Consider the following 14288-nt stretch of genomic DNA (forward strand, 5'->3'; position numbering starts at 1 on the left):
ATTTTTCAAAATGACCCACATTGGTTTGGATAGTTTTTTCCCTTTTATAAATGAAATAACCATTCTAAAACAGCTTTTTTTGTGCATTTACTGAGTCTATTTTGTTCCTAAAATATGATGATGTGAAATTTGTAAACATGGCAAAAATATAAATGTTTTTAGTAGCCATGTATGGTGGACAGATTTATTGGTAAAGAGTGATGATTGTTTTTTGTGTGTAAAAGTTGAACCAGGTATACTGTTCCTGCTTGAAATAAAACCAATAATTTGAATGTTTGGCTTTGCCTGCACTGCTCCCTAGTGGGATATTTGTACCATATAACAATCACTGGACTGGAGTGAGTGCATAAAACCCTTCCTTAAAAATAACACTAAATTAAAAGGACATTTTTGTACAGCATTTTAGTTGAAACATCCACCTCCTTATTTGTAGTTTGTAGTCTTGATATAGTTCAATCAGAACTGCTTTTAGTTTATTTCTGTCTTTTTAATAACCTTTGAATTTATTTTCACCAATAATCCACAGATGCTCTTGCAAGATTTGTGACATTTTTCCAATATGCAAATTAATCTTGTGATTAACTCGGTGGTTATTCGGTGTGGGTATTTCTGTGTAATTGAACAAAAGTTTATTCAAGCAGATTTTTGACCTCTATAAACCCGTTTACTATGGCTATGAAAAGCATACATGTTGCATGACTGTACAGGTACAAAACTTTACAAAATTCATGTAGTGTGATACTCTCTTCTCTTCTAATTCTTTGAATTTCCTTCAACAGTACAAACTTTATTGAAAGTGTTTTGCAAAATGTTCTGATGCATTTGATGGTGATTCGAAGGTTTTTTGTTGTCATTGTTTTACTTTTGCAGGGTTATAATTCATTGTTAGTTCAATTTTGTACCTTACCATTTTCTGAAGGATTTTTTTTTTTGTGGCATGAAAAGGGGTTAATTTTTGTCAGCGTAGTGTTTTTGTATTTTACACAACCTTGCAACATTGACTAAAAGGCTGTCCCGGGTTCGAGTCCTAGAATCTGGACCTGGGAACATTTATGTCAGTTTGTTTGTTGCCGATTTGACCCTCACGCAGAAAACACTCAGAAAGATTAAGAGGTTTAAAGCGTTTATTTTATTACAGGATCGGGAAAGGGTTGGTCTGGGACATGAACCGCTCGGCTGCATGGAGAGGTAACACAGGTAAGTGGTGCATTGTGAGGATTTGCTGTGTTAGGTATCCTACAGTTTGTAGTTGGAGATGGCTCGCCGGGTGTTACGTCGATTCGCGTTTCCCCATCAGATACGGTTTCCACAGCTGCGTGAAGCTGACACCCCACCCACTTGAAAAATTCCAGCAAATAGACAGAATGGTTAGTGCTTCGTTTGTGCAGGTTTGTGCCGTTAAAATTTTTGTTTGTGCTGTTTTGGTTTCTGAGATATTAAAGATTATTTTTTAGGTCATCCAGAGGTCACCATCCCCCCATTTTACTCCGAATTGAACCGGAGTGGGCTCATTTTTTAGTGCTTCGTTTGTGCAGGTTTGTGCCGTTAAAATTTTCGTTTGTGCTGTTTTATTTTCTGAGATATTATAAGTTTTAATTTCGGCCGATGACGTCACCATCCCCCCATTTTACGCCAAATTGAACCGGAGTGGGCTCATTTTTTAGTGCTTCGTTTGTGCAGGTTTGTGCCGTTAAAATTTTCGTTTGTGCTGTTTTAATATCTGAGATATTATAAGTTTTAATTTCGGACGATGACGTCACCATCCCCCCATTTTACTCCGAATTGAACCGGAGTGGGCTCATTTTTTAGTGCTTCGTTTGTGCAGGTTTGTGCCGTTAAAATTTTCGTTTGTGCTGTTTTATTTTCTGAGATATTATAAGTTTTTATTTCGGCCGATGACGTCACCATCCCCCCATTTTACGCCGAATTGAACCGGAGTGGGCTCATTTTTTAATGCTTCGTTTGTGCAGGTTTGTGCCGTTAAAATTTTTGTTTGGGCTGTTTTGGTTTATGAGATATTAAATAATATATTTTTTTAGGTCATCCAGAGGTCACCATCCCCCCATTTTGCTCCAAATTGAACCGGAGTGGTCTACCTTTTTAATGCTGTTTGTGCCGCTTTTATGTACAAGCTATATAATTTTCTTTCAGGCGATCACTGACGACTTAAATCGATGACGTCTATGGCCTGCGCTGAACATCATCACCACCATGAGGTGGGCACATGACCAATATATTCATAGTTGGACAGTATTTCCCATCCCATACATGAAGCTAGTAAAGACATGGAGAGGTACTTTAGCCTAAGTGAAGCTTTACCTTAAGTGGACAAAAGTACTTTTTTGCAGATCAGAGCTGCTGTTAGACTTTATAGACTAACCATCACTGCTTCCAACAAACAATAGGTTTTCTACTTTCATGCCAATATTGAAGTTTTTATCTGATCAAGTTTTTATCTGATCAAGTGTTTACATAAATGCTGTCACCACTGTCACCTGATTGTTCTGCACGCCTAATTTAATATATATAACCTATACCTTACTGATAACTGCACAGTATTGTATTTTTCCTCTCTTTTATTGTAAATCCCTTTCAGCCTTTTTGTGATTGTTTTTTGCACTTTGTTTCTTATAGCTTTTAGTTTGGGTAGGTTTTCTACTTTTTTAGATAAATATGAACTTGTGTACTTTCATTGCCTTATGGTTTAGTGCTGACACACTCAAATGTTCCTATTGTGGAACAATAAAGGTTTTCTATTCTAATTAATTGAGAGAGGTAACCATGACTTCTGAGATCACGCATAACCAAGTTACTGTTTGAAAATGTAATCTACATTATACTTTCAAAGAAGAATAAATACTTCTGATTTGGAAAATTAACTTTATGTTATAAATCACCACAGGCAAAATATGGCATACTTAACCATCTAAGAACTTGTAACAAAGAACATTAAAATAGAACCTATTTCTGGTCAGGAATATCAAACCATGGCAAAATGTATTTGCCTTTTGATCTGGGCTTCTCAGAAATTTTCCCCCAAAATGTGTTGATTCACAGCATTCAGTCTGCTGTGTATAACGCTGCATGTGGTTGTATTGTCTTCTTTTCAGACACAGTCTTCACTATATTTGCCAGGTCATCATAAAGCTCCCACACACATGGAGCTCTTCGGCAGTATGCAATGTAATGTCCCAGACCATCTTTAGTCAAGCTTCCCTTGAAAGCGATGACTCCTCTCAAAGAGAATGTCTTTCCTTGGAGAGCAACAGTGGGGGGAAATTCACTCAAAGGAAACTGAGTTGTGTTTGCAAGGTCAGTGTCAATCCATGTTATTTCTCCAATGCTGTAGCTGTGAGTAACAGTTCCAGCACAGAGCATTTTTCCTGAGGTGCTGGCTCCTGTTTTGAATTCAAGTGGACATTCGGATTCCTTCGGTAGTGGGCGAAGGCAGGGAGACTCCGGAAGGAAGAGTCCATTTTCCACTGAAATGTCAAGCTGAGCCATGCCACAGTCCATCAGCACAGAAATGTCAGGAGAAACAAATGGTACTTCCCTTGTTGTTCCTTTGTTTAGCTGGCAGAACTGTGAAGAGCAGTGTTTTGAGATGTAAACGCTGGATATATTTCTCATTGTTTTTCCAATGACCGTGGAGATATTGCACTGGGCATCGATTTGATGGGCACCAGACCTCAACTGGATTTTTTCAAACATTGCACTAAGCAGCTCTGCCCTCTGTGAATAGATCTTTGGGGTCACACCATCTGTTGCAATGGCTTTTACCAGCAGCAAGATGGGGTTGTCACTGTTGTTCCTGACAACATTTTGAAATGCTGAGCTGTCACAGAAAGCACAGCATAAGCACTGACAAAACGCATCAAATGCACATGTGTTCAGAACAGAGATTGTTGATTTCCCAACTCTAATCGGTTGATGCAGGTTTCCATTTTTTAATAGTCCCACTTTCACTCTTTTTGCCCCAAAAGATGGATCTGCATGGAGCCATTCAGTGCAGGAAGTGAGATAAGAAGTTCTCTTCCTTTTTTTGGGTGGAAGAATTAGTCCCCTCCAGTTTTCAACCACGTCTTCATCTGTTGGAGGAATGTTTGTGGTTTCATCGGATTCTACAGATTGGTGAGAATCCATTCTTGTCTTGGCTTCAGCACTGTGGGTAGTCATGGATACAGAGTTTGTTTCGGAAACTTTTGCTAATCCAGATGTTTCCTCATCATTTTTCGCTTTTGCAGGACAAATCCGCATATTTCCTTCTATAAAGGAAAGATGACGAGAAATAAAACGATCAACTCGAATGGGTAAGTTCTCGTGTTTAAAAAGGCCATGCTTTACATTTTTGAATTCTGCTTCAACAGTGGCTGAGCTTGCTGTGAGGTTGGTGCTTTTGAAGAGGGGGACCATTACTCCTGTCCAAAGTGGTAAGTAACTTGCTAGTCTTATTATGTGTGGAACAATATCAGGGAGGAAATGGATGTTGTCCCTATCCCCATTGGCTGCAGCGAGTGACCTGCTCTCCTCGCATATGTTTGATACCCAGCCGCGTAGGTCAGTCTGGATCTCGTCAAAAGAATCCACTTGATGCATTTCATTTGGATCTTCAGCTGGAATGATGATGGAGTCTTCTGTGATCTGGGTTTTTAGATATTTTTTGCACATCTCTGATTCGAGAGGGACTCCAGAACTATCATCACCCTCTGCCTCACTGAGGGCCACAACAGTGATGGCATGTATTAGCTGTTTTGCATGGTCCAAGCACTGTGATTGAAGAAGCTTTGCTATTGCCCTGACAAAGAAATCTTTGACACGGTGTGACTTGTTTTTCAGGCAGTCCCACTGACAGATCATCTTTATGCAGTGTGCCACATCAACCCTGATAAAACAAGGAGGAAGTTTTGCAGACTGGTTCCCAAGTAGCAAACGGAAGCATTCGTTAATGTATGTCTTCAGATCGGGGTAAGGAGTGAAGGCCTTCACCAGAGCACCAAGAATAGCCAGAGAAAAGTCACTCACTTCCTTTGGTATAGCAGCACCTGTACGAAGCCATTCTGTCAGCCATGTTGCAATTGCATTAATGTCGTGTCTCTCTGACAGCATTTGCACAACTGGGACTGAGCAGTTGTCCCCTGTCAGAACACCTTGATATAAGAAGATGTGGCCAGATGTACCATTTGGTCTCACCAGTCTTCTCACAACTGAGCCAGTTGCGTCAAAGCAAACTACTGAGGGGCATTTTTTGGACAATGCCTTATACACATGTAGCTGTGTTTGACTCCAATAGTGGCAGAAGAACTTGTCTAGACCAATGTCTCTTATACTACCACTGTGAGGTGTGCTATATTTTAATAACTGCAAAGACAAAATGGGATCTTTGTCACCTAATTCCAAATCTCTTCTCTCCTGCTTAGCTTTTCATAGGGTGGCCAAATTTGGAAGGTGACTTGGCTCAGCATCTCCAATATCCATCAAATCTGATGCCTTCGCTGACCTCCATACAGCCGGCTCCATCCTGCCCTCACACAGCTCTTTTGAAATCTGTGCACGAAGGTTTCCAGACATGAACCTCTTGGATTGCCCAGTGTGCAGGGAGATATCAATGTCTTCGATGGAGCACTGAAGCAGCATTTGGCTGTTTACCGTTGGCTCTCTAGCACAAGTCATTTTAATATGGCCTTGACACTCTTTACAGAAGCCTTTGATATCTATATATTTGTTTGTGACAGTTGGATAAACCTTTGCTCTCTGGAACACAAATGTACATGTGCTTTTGATCTTTTTCCAAATCAGATGGTTAATTACATGACTCCAAGTGCCAGGCTTCAAAATCATGTATTCCCTTTTGCCAGATGATGAAACTTGTCATTATATTCCACTTTCTCAGGTACAAATTTGATCCATTCCTCAAAAGGAACTTCAAGCTGAAAACCTGAGCAGTCGTCTTGTCCAGGAGAAATGGAGCCAGAGTCAAACTCTGTGTCCACACTGCTCTCACGATCACTTTCCTGCTCACTGATCTCCAAACATGACCAGATGTTGTGTCTGTTAGATTTTACAAAAGTGTACAGGGCTTTTGGAGACATCTTGTTTTCCAGCTGCTGACTTAATACTGTCCAAATAGTGGCAGCTGGAGTGGCTATTTTGCCATTTAGAAGGATATCCTCTTTTGAACTGCAGAGAACTGCAATAAGGGAATCCCTGTCTATTGATGGCTGTCGAGGCATCTAGTTAAAGAACGAAAAGGCTTTGATTAGCATTAATCAAAATATTATTCTGGCCTATATAATCTCCCAAAGCCACAAAACATTGATATTTCAGCATTCTATCACAACTCAAAAACTCAGTTTAAATTGTTCTCTCAAATCTGTATGCCATTTATGCTGTGTTGTAATTATAGTGTGTTTTTTATTTTATTTTAAATGTTGAATTTTTTACTACTACTTGTCTTGTGAATTTTCAATTGAAGTATCTGTTCAACTTTAAAAATGTGTCTTAGTTCTGTGGAGTCTACTGATGTGCCTAAACATCGATGACTAAAAATGAATGGAATAGCTGCAAAATGAAACCTTGCCGAATCTTTGTTTCAACATTTTTTAAAAGTCTGGACTTTTAAAAAACAGTGTTTTATCTAAAACCTAAACATTATTAGCTTACTTACCTTGTACAAGTGTAGTAAAACGTTTAAATTACGGCCAAAACAAGGTAAGTGGTGGGGGTCAATACATGGGTGGAGCCAATCCCTATGACATTGCGTGAGAACTTAGTATATCAAAGTTGCCAAGCGCTTTTAAAAATTCTTACATTTAATGTCAGAAATTAGAAATTAATGCTTGATGCATTTTAAAATTTTATTTGAACAAAAAGTAAATTACTTGGTTATGAACTTTGAGCCAATGACCTACTCGCACTTCCGCTTTTGTCCAGCGTACACGAGCTGAATTAGATTATTAAAACCACAACAGTAACACAGAACAGTTATTGAAATTATAAACATTACATCATAGTGGTCGCAGACCATGTCAGGTTTTGGGCAAGGAATGTGTAGCTGCAGCTGGTGGATTTTTCCCCATTTGTGAGAGGATAATATTGAATTGCTGTGTAGAAAGATAAATGTATTGGTGACTTAGTAGACATATTTAAAGCAAATTTCTTTGAGACCAAAAAAGTTTCATAATCTTTATTAAGGAATAAAGTGCAAAACACTATAACAAGGCATACATTTTACAACATCGGATAAAAACACAATTTAACTTGCATGATGAAAGAAAAACATGAAATTAATAACTGCTTGCTTGGTGGTGATGATGTTCAGCGCAGGCCATAGACGTCATCGATTTAAGTCGTCAGTGATCACCTGAAAGAAAATTATATAGCTTGTACATAAAAGCGGCACAAACAGCATTAAAAAGGTAGACCACTCCGGTTCAATTTGGAGCAAAATGGGGGGATGGTGACCTCTGGATGACCTAAAAAAATATATTCTTTAATATCTCATAAACCAAAACAGCACAAACGAAAATTTTAACGGCACAAACCTGCACAAACGAAGCACTAAAAAATGAGCCCACTCCGGTTCAATTCGGAGTAAAATGGGGGGATGGTGACGTCATCGGCCAAAATTAAAACTTATAATATCTCAGAAAATAAAACAGCACAAACGAAAATTTTAACGGCACAAACCTGCACAAACGAAGCACTAAAAAATGAGCCCACTCCGGTTCAATTCGGAGTAAAATGGGGGGATGGTGACGTCATCGGCCGAAATTAAAACTTATAATATCTCAGATATTAAAACAGCACAAACGAAAATTTTAACGGCACAAACCTGCACAAACGAAGCACTAAAAAATGAGCCCACTCCGGTTCAATTTGGCGTAAAATGGGGGGATGGTGACGTCATCGGCCGAAATTAAAACTTATAATATCTCAGATATTAAAACAGCCCAAACAAAAATTTTAACGGCACAAACCTGCACAAACGAAGCACTAAAAAATGAGCCCACTCCGGTTCAATTCGGCGTAAAATGGGGGGATGGTGACGTCATCGGCCGAAATTAAAACTTATAATATCTCAGAAAATAAAACAGCACAAACGAAAATTTTAACGGCACAAACCTGCACAAACGAAGCACTAAAAAATGAGCCCACTCCGGTTCAATTCGGAGTAAAATGGGGGGATGGTGACCTCTGGATGACCTAAAAAATAATCTTTAATATCTCAGAAACCAAAACAGCACAAACAAAAATTTTAACGGCACAAACCTGCACAAACGAAGCACTAACCATTCTGTCTATTTGCTGGAATTTTTCAAGTGGGTGGGGTGTCAGCTTCACGCAGCTGGTTTCCACACCGTCTGCTCGCCACTCACGCGGCAAAAAAGGCGCGTGCTTGTTCAGCGCTCGTAACCAGCGTGCCGTGCTTGCGCCGCAGGAGATCTACGGACACCGTGAAAGCTCAAACAACGTGCTATCCCACTTTTTTGATAGATAGATAGATAGATAGATAGATAGATAGATAGATAGATAGATAGATAGATAGATAGATAGATAGATAGATAGATAGATAGATAGATAGATAGATAGATAGATAGATAGATAGATAGATAGATAGATAGATAGATAGATAGATAGATAGATAGATAGATAGATAGATAGATAGATAGATAGATAGATAGATAGATAGATAGATAGATAGATAGATAGATAGATAGATAGATAGATAGATAGATAGATAGCACAACTGGGACTGAGCAGTTGTCCCCTGTCAGAACACCTTGATATAAGAAGATGTGGCCAGATGTACCATTTGGTCTCACCAGTCTTCTCACAACTGAGCCAGTTGCGTCAAAGCACACTACTGAGGGGCATTTTTTGGACAATGCCTTATACACATGTAGCTGTGTTTGACTCTAATAGTGGCAGAAGAACTTGTCTAGACCATTTTCTCTTATACTACCACTGTGAGGTGTGCTATATTTTAATAACTGCAAAGACAAAATGGGATCTTTGTCACCTAATTCCAAATCTCTTCTCTCCTGCTTAGCTTTTCGTAGGGTGGCCAAATTTGGAAGGACTTGGCTCAGCATCTCCAATATCCATCAAATCTGATGCCTTCGCCGACCTCCATACAGCTGGCTCCATCCTGCCCTCACACAGCCCTTGAAATCTGTGCACGAAGGTTTCCAGACATGAACCTCTTGGATTGCCCAGTGTGCAGGGAGATATCAGTGTCTTCGATGGAACACTGAAGCAGCATTGGGCTGTTTACCGTTGGCCGTCTAGCAAAAGTCATTTTAATATGGCCTTGACACTCTTTACAGAAGCCTTTGATATCTATGTAGTTGCTTGTGACAGTTGGATAAACTTTTGCTCTCTGGAACACAAATGTACATGTGCTTTTGATCTTTTTCCAAATCAGATGGTTAATTACATGACTCCAAGTGCCAGGCTTCAAAATCATGTATTCCCTTTTGCCAGATAAAGAAAACTTGTCATTATATTCCACTTTCTCAGGTACAAATTTGACCCATTCCTCAAAAGGAACTTCAAGCTGAAAACCTGAGTAGTCGTCTTGTCCAGGAGAAATGGAGCCAGAGTCAAACTCTGTGCCCACACTGCTCTCACGATCACTTTCCTGCTCACTGATCTCCAAACATGACCAGATGTTGTGTCTGTTAGACTTTACAAAAGTGTACAGGGCTTTTGGAGACATCTTGTTTTCCAGCTGCTGACGTAATTCTGTCCAAATAGTGGCAGCTGGAGTGGCTATTTTGCCATTTAGAAAGATAGCCTCTTTTGAACTGCAGAGAACTGCAATAAGGGAATCCCTGTCTATTGGTGGCTGTCGAGGCATCTAGTTAAAGAATGAAAAGGCTTTGATTAGCATTAATCAAAATATTATTCTGGCCTATATAATCTCCCAAAGCCACAAAACATTGATATTTCAGCATTCTATCACAACTCAAAAACTCAGTTTAAATTGTTCTCTCAAATCTGTATGCCATTTATGCTGTGTTGTAATTATAGTATGTTTTTATTTTATTTTAAATGTTGAATTTTTTACTACTACTTGTCTTGTGAATTTTCAATTGAAGTATCTGTTCAACTTTAAAAATGTGTCTTAGTTCTGTGGAGTCTACTGATGTGCCTAAACATCAATGACTGAAAATGAATGGAATAGCTGCAAGATGAAGACTTGCAGAATCTTTGTTTCAACATTTTTTAAAAGTCTGGACTTAAAATGTAATTGAATTGTGGGTTTACAGAAATGTATATATGCAAGGCATGCAACCATGAATCCCTCTCTGCTAATCGGGGGCTGGATTGCAGTAGCAACAGTGTTGTATCTAAAACCTAAACATTATTAGTTTACTTACCTTGTACAACAAGTGTAGTAAAAATTCTAAGGATGTAGCCTACATTTTCCATAAAAACACACTAATCGAGGTTTTTAAAAGATACTGGTAAGTGGAAAATTTTGAACAGGAAGTTTAAATTACCGCCAAAACAAGGTCAGTGGTGGGGGTCAATACGTGGGTGGAGCCAATCCCTATGACATTGCGTGAGAACTTCGTATATCAAAGTTGCCAAGCGCTCAATGCTCTTTTAAAAATTCTTACATTTAATGTCAGAAATTAGAAATTAATGCTGGACGCATTTTTTTATTTTATTTAAACAAAAAGTAAATTACTTGGTTATGAACTTTGAGCCAATGACCTACTCGCACTTCCGCTTTTGTCCAGTGTACACGAGCTGAATTAGATTATTAAAACCATCTTTAAAAAATACTGTTATAACAGAACAGTTAATGAAATTATAAACATTACATCATAGCAGTGGCAGACCATGTCAGATTTTGGGCAAGGAATGTGTGGGCTGCAGCTGGTGGTTTTTTCCCCATTTGTCAGAGGATAATATTGAATTACTGTGTAGAAAGCTAAATGTATTGGTGACTTAGTAGACATAATTAAAGCAAATTTCTTTGAGACCAAAAAAGTTTCATAATCTTTATTAAGGAATAAAGTGCAAAACAATATAACAAGGCATACATTTACAACATCGGATAAAAACACAATTTAACTTGCAAGATGAAAGAAAAACACGAAATTAATAACTGCTTGTTTTGTGGTGATGATGTTCAACGCAGGCCATACATGTCATCGATTTAAGTCGTCAGTGATCGCCTGAAATAAAATTATATAGCTTGTACATAAAAGCGGCACAAACAGCATTAAAAAGGTAGACCACTCCGGTTCAATTTGGAGCAAAATGGGGGGATGGTGACCTCTGGATGACCTAAAAAAATATTCTTTAATATCTCAGAAACCAAAACAGCACAAACGAAAATTTTAACGGCACAAACCTGCACAAACGAAGCACTTAAAAATGAGCCCACTCCGGTTCATTTCGGAGTAAAATGGGGGGATGGTAACATCATCGGCCGAAATTAAACCTTATAATATCTCAGAAACCAAAACAGCACAAACGAAAATTTTAACGGCACAAACCTGCACAAACGAAGCACTAAAAAATGAGCCCACTCCGGTTCAATTCGGAGTAAAATGGGGGGATGGTGACCTCTGGATGACCTAAAAAATAATCTTTAATATCTCAGAAACCAAAACAGCACAAACGAAAATTTAAACGGCACAAACCTGCACAAACGAAGCACTAACCATTCTGTCTATTTGCTGGAATTTTTCAAGTGGGTGGGGTGTCAGCTTCACGCAGCTGGGAAACACGAATCGACGTAACACTCCGTTTTCAAAGTGGGTCAGATAGGCTTGATGAGGAAACTGCACCAATGTGTAAAATCCAGTTGGTCATTTATCCCATCACTTGTTCAAAGAGTGCAAGGTTATAACATAAAAAGTTATATTTATCCCGCTTTGTCGAAAACCAGCCTCTCCTATCATAAGCTAGCTAAGCTAATAGCCTAGCTTATGATGGTTAACAAGCTGAAACGAGTTTGTAAGTAGCAGCACTGACGGGACACATGAGAAGAGAGCGAGGAGGGAAAAGAGGTCACTTAGCACTGAGAGGACAGATTTTTCAAAAACTCCTGTCAGGATTGTTGGACCACTTGTTGCTGAATATTGGACTACTTGCACAGACACCAGGCCTCCTGGTGCTTTCGGCCATTTTGTATCCAGGACATGGCGGCTGATATAACACGCCCCAAGTCTGACGTCACAGGGCACTATATATGGAGGCCTCCATGTTGAACACGCTGCCTTCTGCTAGAGACCGGACTAGCAACTGAAGCGCGCTCCTTTAAGAGAAGAGCTCCTGGCGGAGTTCATTCATTCTCTCTTGTTGGACAACGAACAATTCATAACTGAGGTTTCTGGACTAGAAAGGCCAGAGATTTCACTTTGCCGATCGAAGACATGAGCTTAACACGTAACTAAGAACACGGTGTTTCGAGGAGTGGAACCGCTACCGTGCTTCATCCCAAGTCGACTTTGATGGTCAGATTATATTTTCCCTTTTCGCCAAGAAGGCCAGAAGACGAAGACTGACCGTTTTTCCTGAAGTTAATTGTGGACGCACAATTAACCCCTGTCCACTTTTCCTCGCTCGACCCCCCCCCCCCCGTCCGCTCAGAAGGAAGACGACTACAAGTAAATCCTATCCTTTACTTTTATTCCTTTATTAGAAGTGCCTGGGCAGGGTCAGAGGTTATAGTGCGATGAGAATCGCTAGTTAGAATCTAATGTGTTCTGAATGATATGTGCACGTAGCCTTGCTTATTGGAACTTTGATGTGTTGTGTTGATGTCTGAAGCCGCTGTGCTCCTAGCTCTGTGCGTGTTTTACCACCTGAGAGTCAACGCAGGTGCGCTGTGAGACTGGACTGCTGAAATAACCTCATGGTGAAATTCCCCATTTATTTTCCTTTGTCTCCAATCTCACTGTTCGCTAGCTTGCCGCCAAAAGTTTAAGACCCTTTGTGTGCTCAGGAGTTTGGGGGACATTTTATGATCGGACATCACTGAGTTACAGTGGAGCTGCGTCGTCAGTCAAGATAAGGTTAAAGTTCCACACGTTTCGGCAGAAACGGTCGATTAAACAGTGACATCTCCGGCAATAGTTATTAATTATTACGGAGTATTTAACGGTTGTAATTTTCAAAGGCGTTGAGCCACAATTACAACACCAGAAACATCTCTGGTCTCGATTCATAAATGATGATTATGGTTAAGAAATTGATTTAGTCAAATTATGATTTTTAATTATAATTATTGATCAAGATTAATCAATCAATAATCATAACTCCCAACATATGGCGTCCCTTTGACGGGCCTTAAAAAGACAGACATCAAATCACGGTTGCACAGAATAAACAGTTGTGATCTCTGTTAACTAGACGTTTTATTGTGAGATTTTTTTGAGTTTCGCACAGAACGTTTGTGAATCAGGGGATATTTTGACTAGGTTGTGCTCAGTTCTGCTACAGAGGATAACATTATCTTTCAGAGGTGTTTGTTGTGGATGCAAGGTGAAAGTTGGTTTAACTTGTGGAAAAGTTAAAGTTAATTTCCAGCCGCCAGCCTGCTGCATTCAGCTACAGAAAACCAGCGCTGATAAGCAGCAGACCTGCCCCCAATGTCCGCTGGGCGTAATTACAGTTGTGACCAACATTCTCCCAGTCAGGTAGAGAACAACACCTACATCTGGTGGCCATTTAATAAATTACAGATTGCAGCTGGATTTCCCAAACCGCAGACCTGCACTCAGTACCATCTGGTGGTCACTAGTGCGAATTGCATTTCCTACTTTGATTTTTTTTTTAATCACTCAATTCATTAACACAGGCAGATAATTCCATCACCTATGATCAAAAGGGCATAACTTAAAGTTGAAAGTTGAAGTTACAGATCATTCATTACCACTTTTGGATAAAATTTAAGTGTTTTGCTGGGTTTTATTGTGTGAAGCATGTTTTGATCTGACTCATAAAACTAACTTAGTTGTCTGACAGGAAGGTAGGTGATTCATATTAGAGAACACTAGCATTTATTTGAAGCTAAGAACAGCATTGAATGTTTAGTTACGTTTCCCATTTTTAAAATTTTATTTTTGAATTTGGTTTTGGGTTATTTCAAAATTATTTATCTTCTTCTTTCTTCCCCTTTTTGTGTGTTTGCTTGATTACCCCCATTAAAGCATAGACTTGGGTAAGCCACAGTTTGAACGGTCAAACCTGTGTGCCCATTTTAAGCAAACCCATACACCTGGAAGATACAGGTATGAATCAGACAGCTAGCTGAATAGCTTAGC

At 39.4% G+C, this 14288-nt stretch overlaps 1 long non-coding RNA gene across 7 annotated transcripts; it reads left to right on the forward strand.

Annotated features, from left to right (window-relative positions):
• Positions 1 to 1465: 1465 nt before the first annotated feature.
• LOC124878914 lies at positions 1466 to 6571 on the forward strand. Of its 7 annotated transcripts, none has more exons than XR_007040897.1 (6): positions 2180 to 2216; positions 2635 to 2646; positions 3111 to 3312; positions 3439 to 3545; positions 4368 to 4430; positions 4550 to 4735. It is a non-coding gene; the product is annotated as an uncharacterized LOC124878914 (long non-coding RNA). The 7 variants fall into 7 exon arrangements; XR_007040898.1 differs by lacking the exons at positions 2180 to 2216; positions 2635 to 2646 and adding exons at positions 4837 to 4965; positions 5104 to 6571 and having other exon boundaries at positions 2721 to 3312; positions 4550 to 4645; XR_007040895.1 differs by lacking the exons at positions 2180 to 2216; positions 2635 to 2646 and adding an exon at positions 1466 to 1535.
• Positions 6572 to 14288: the final 7717 nt, after the last annotated feature.

Source organism: Girardinichthys multiradiatus, chromosome 13 (genome assembly GCF_021462225.1).
Source record: "Girardinichthys multiradiatus isolate DD_20200921_A chromosome 13, DD_fGirMul_XY1, whole genome shotgun sequence".
Taxonomy (NCBI): Eukaryota; Metazoa; Chordata; class Actinopteri; order Cyprinodontiformes; family Goodeidae; genus Girardinichthys; species Girardinichthys multiradiatus.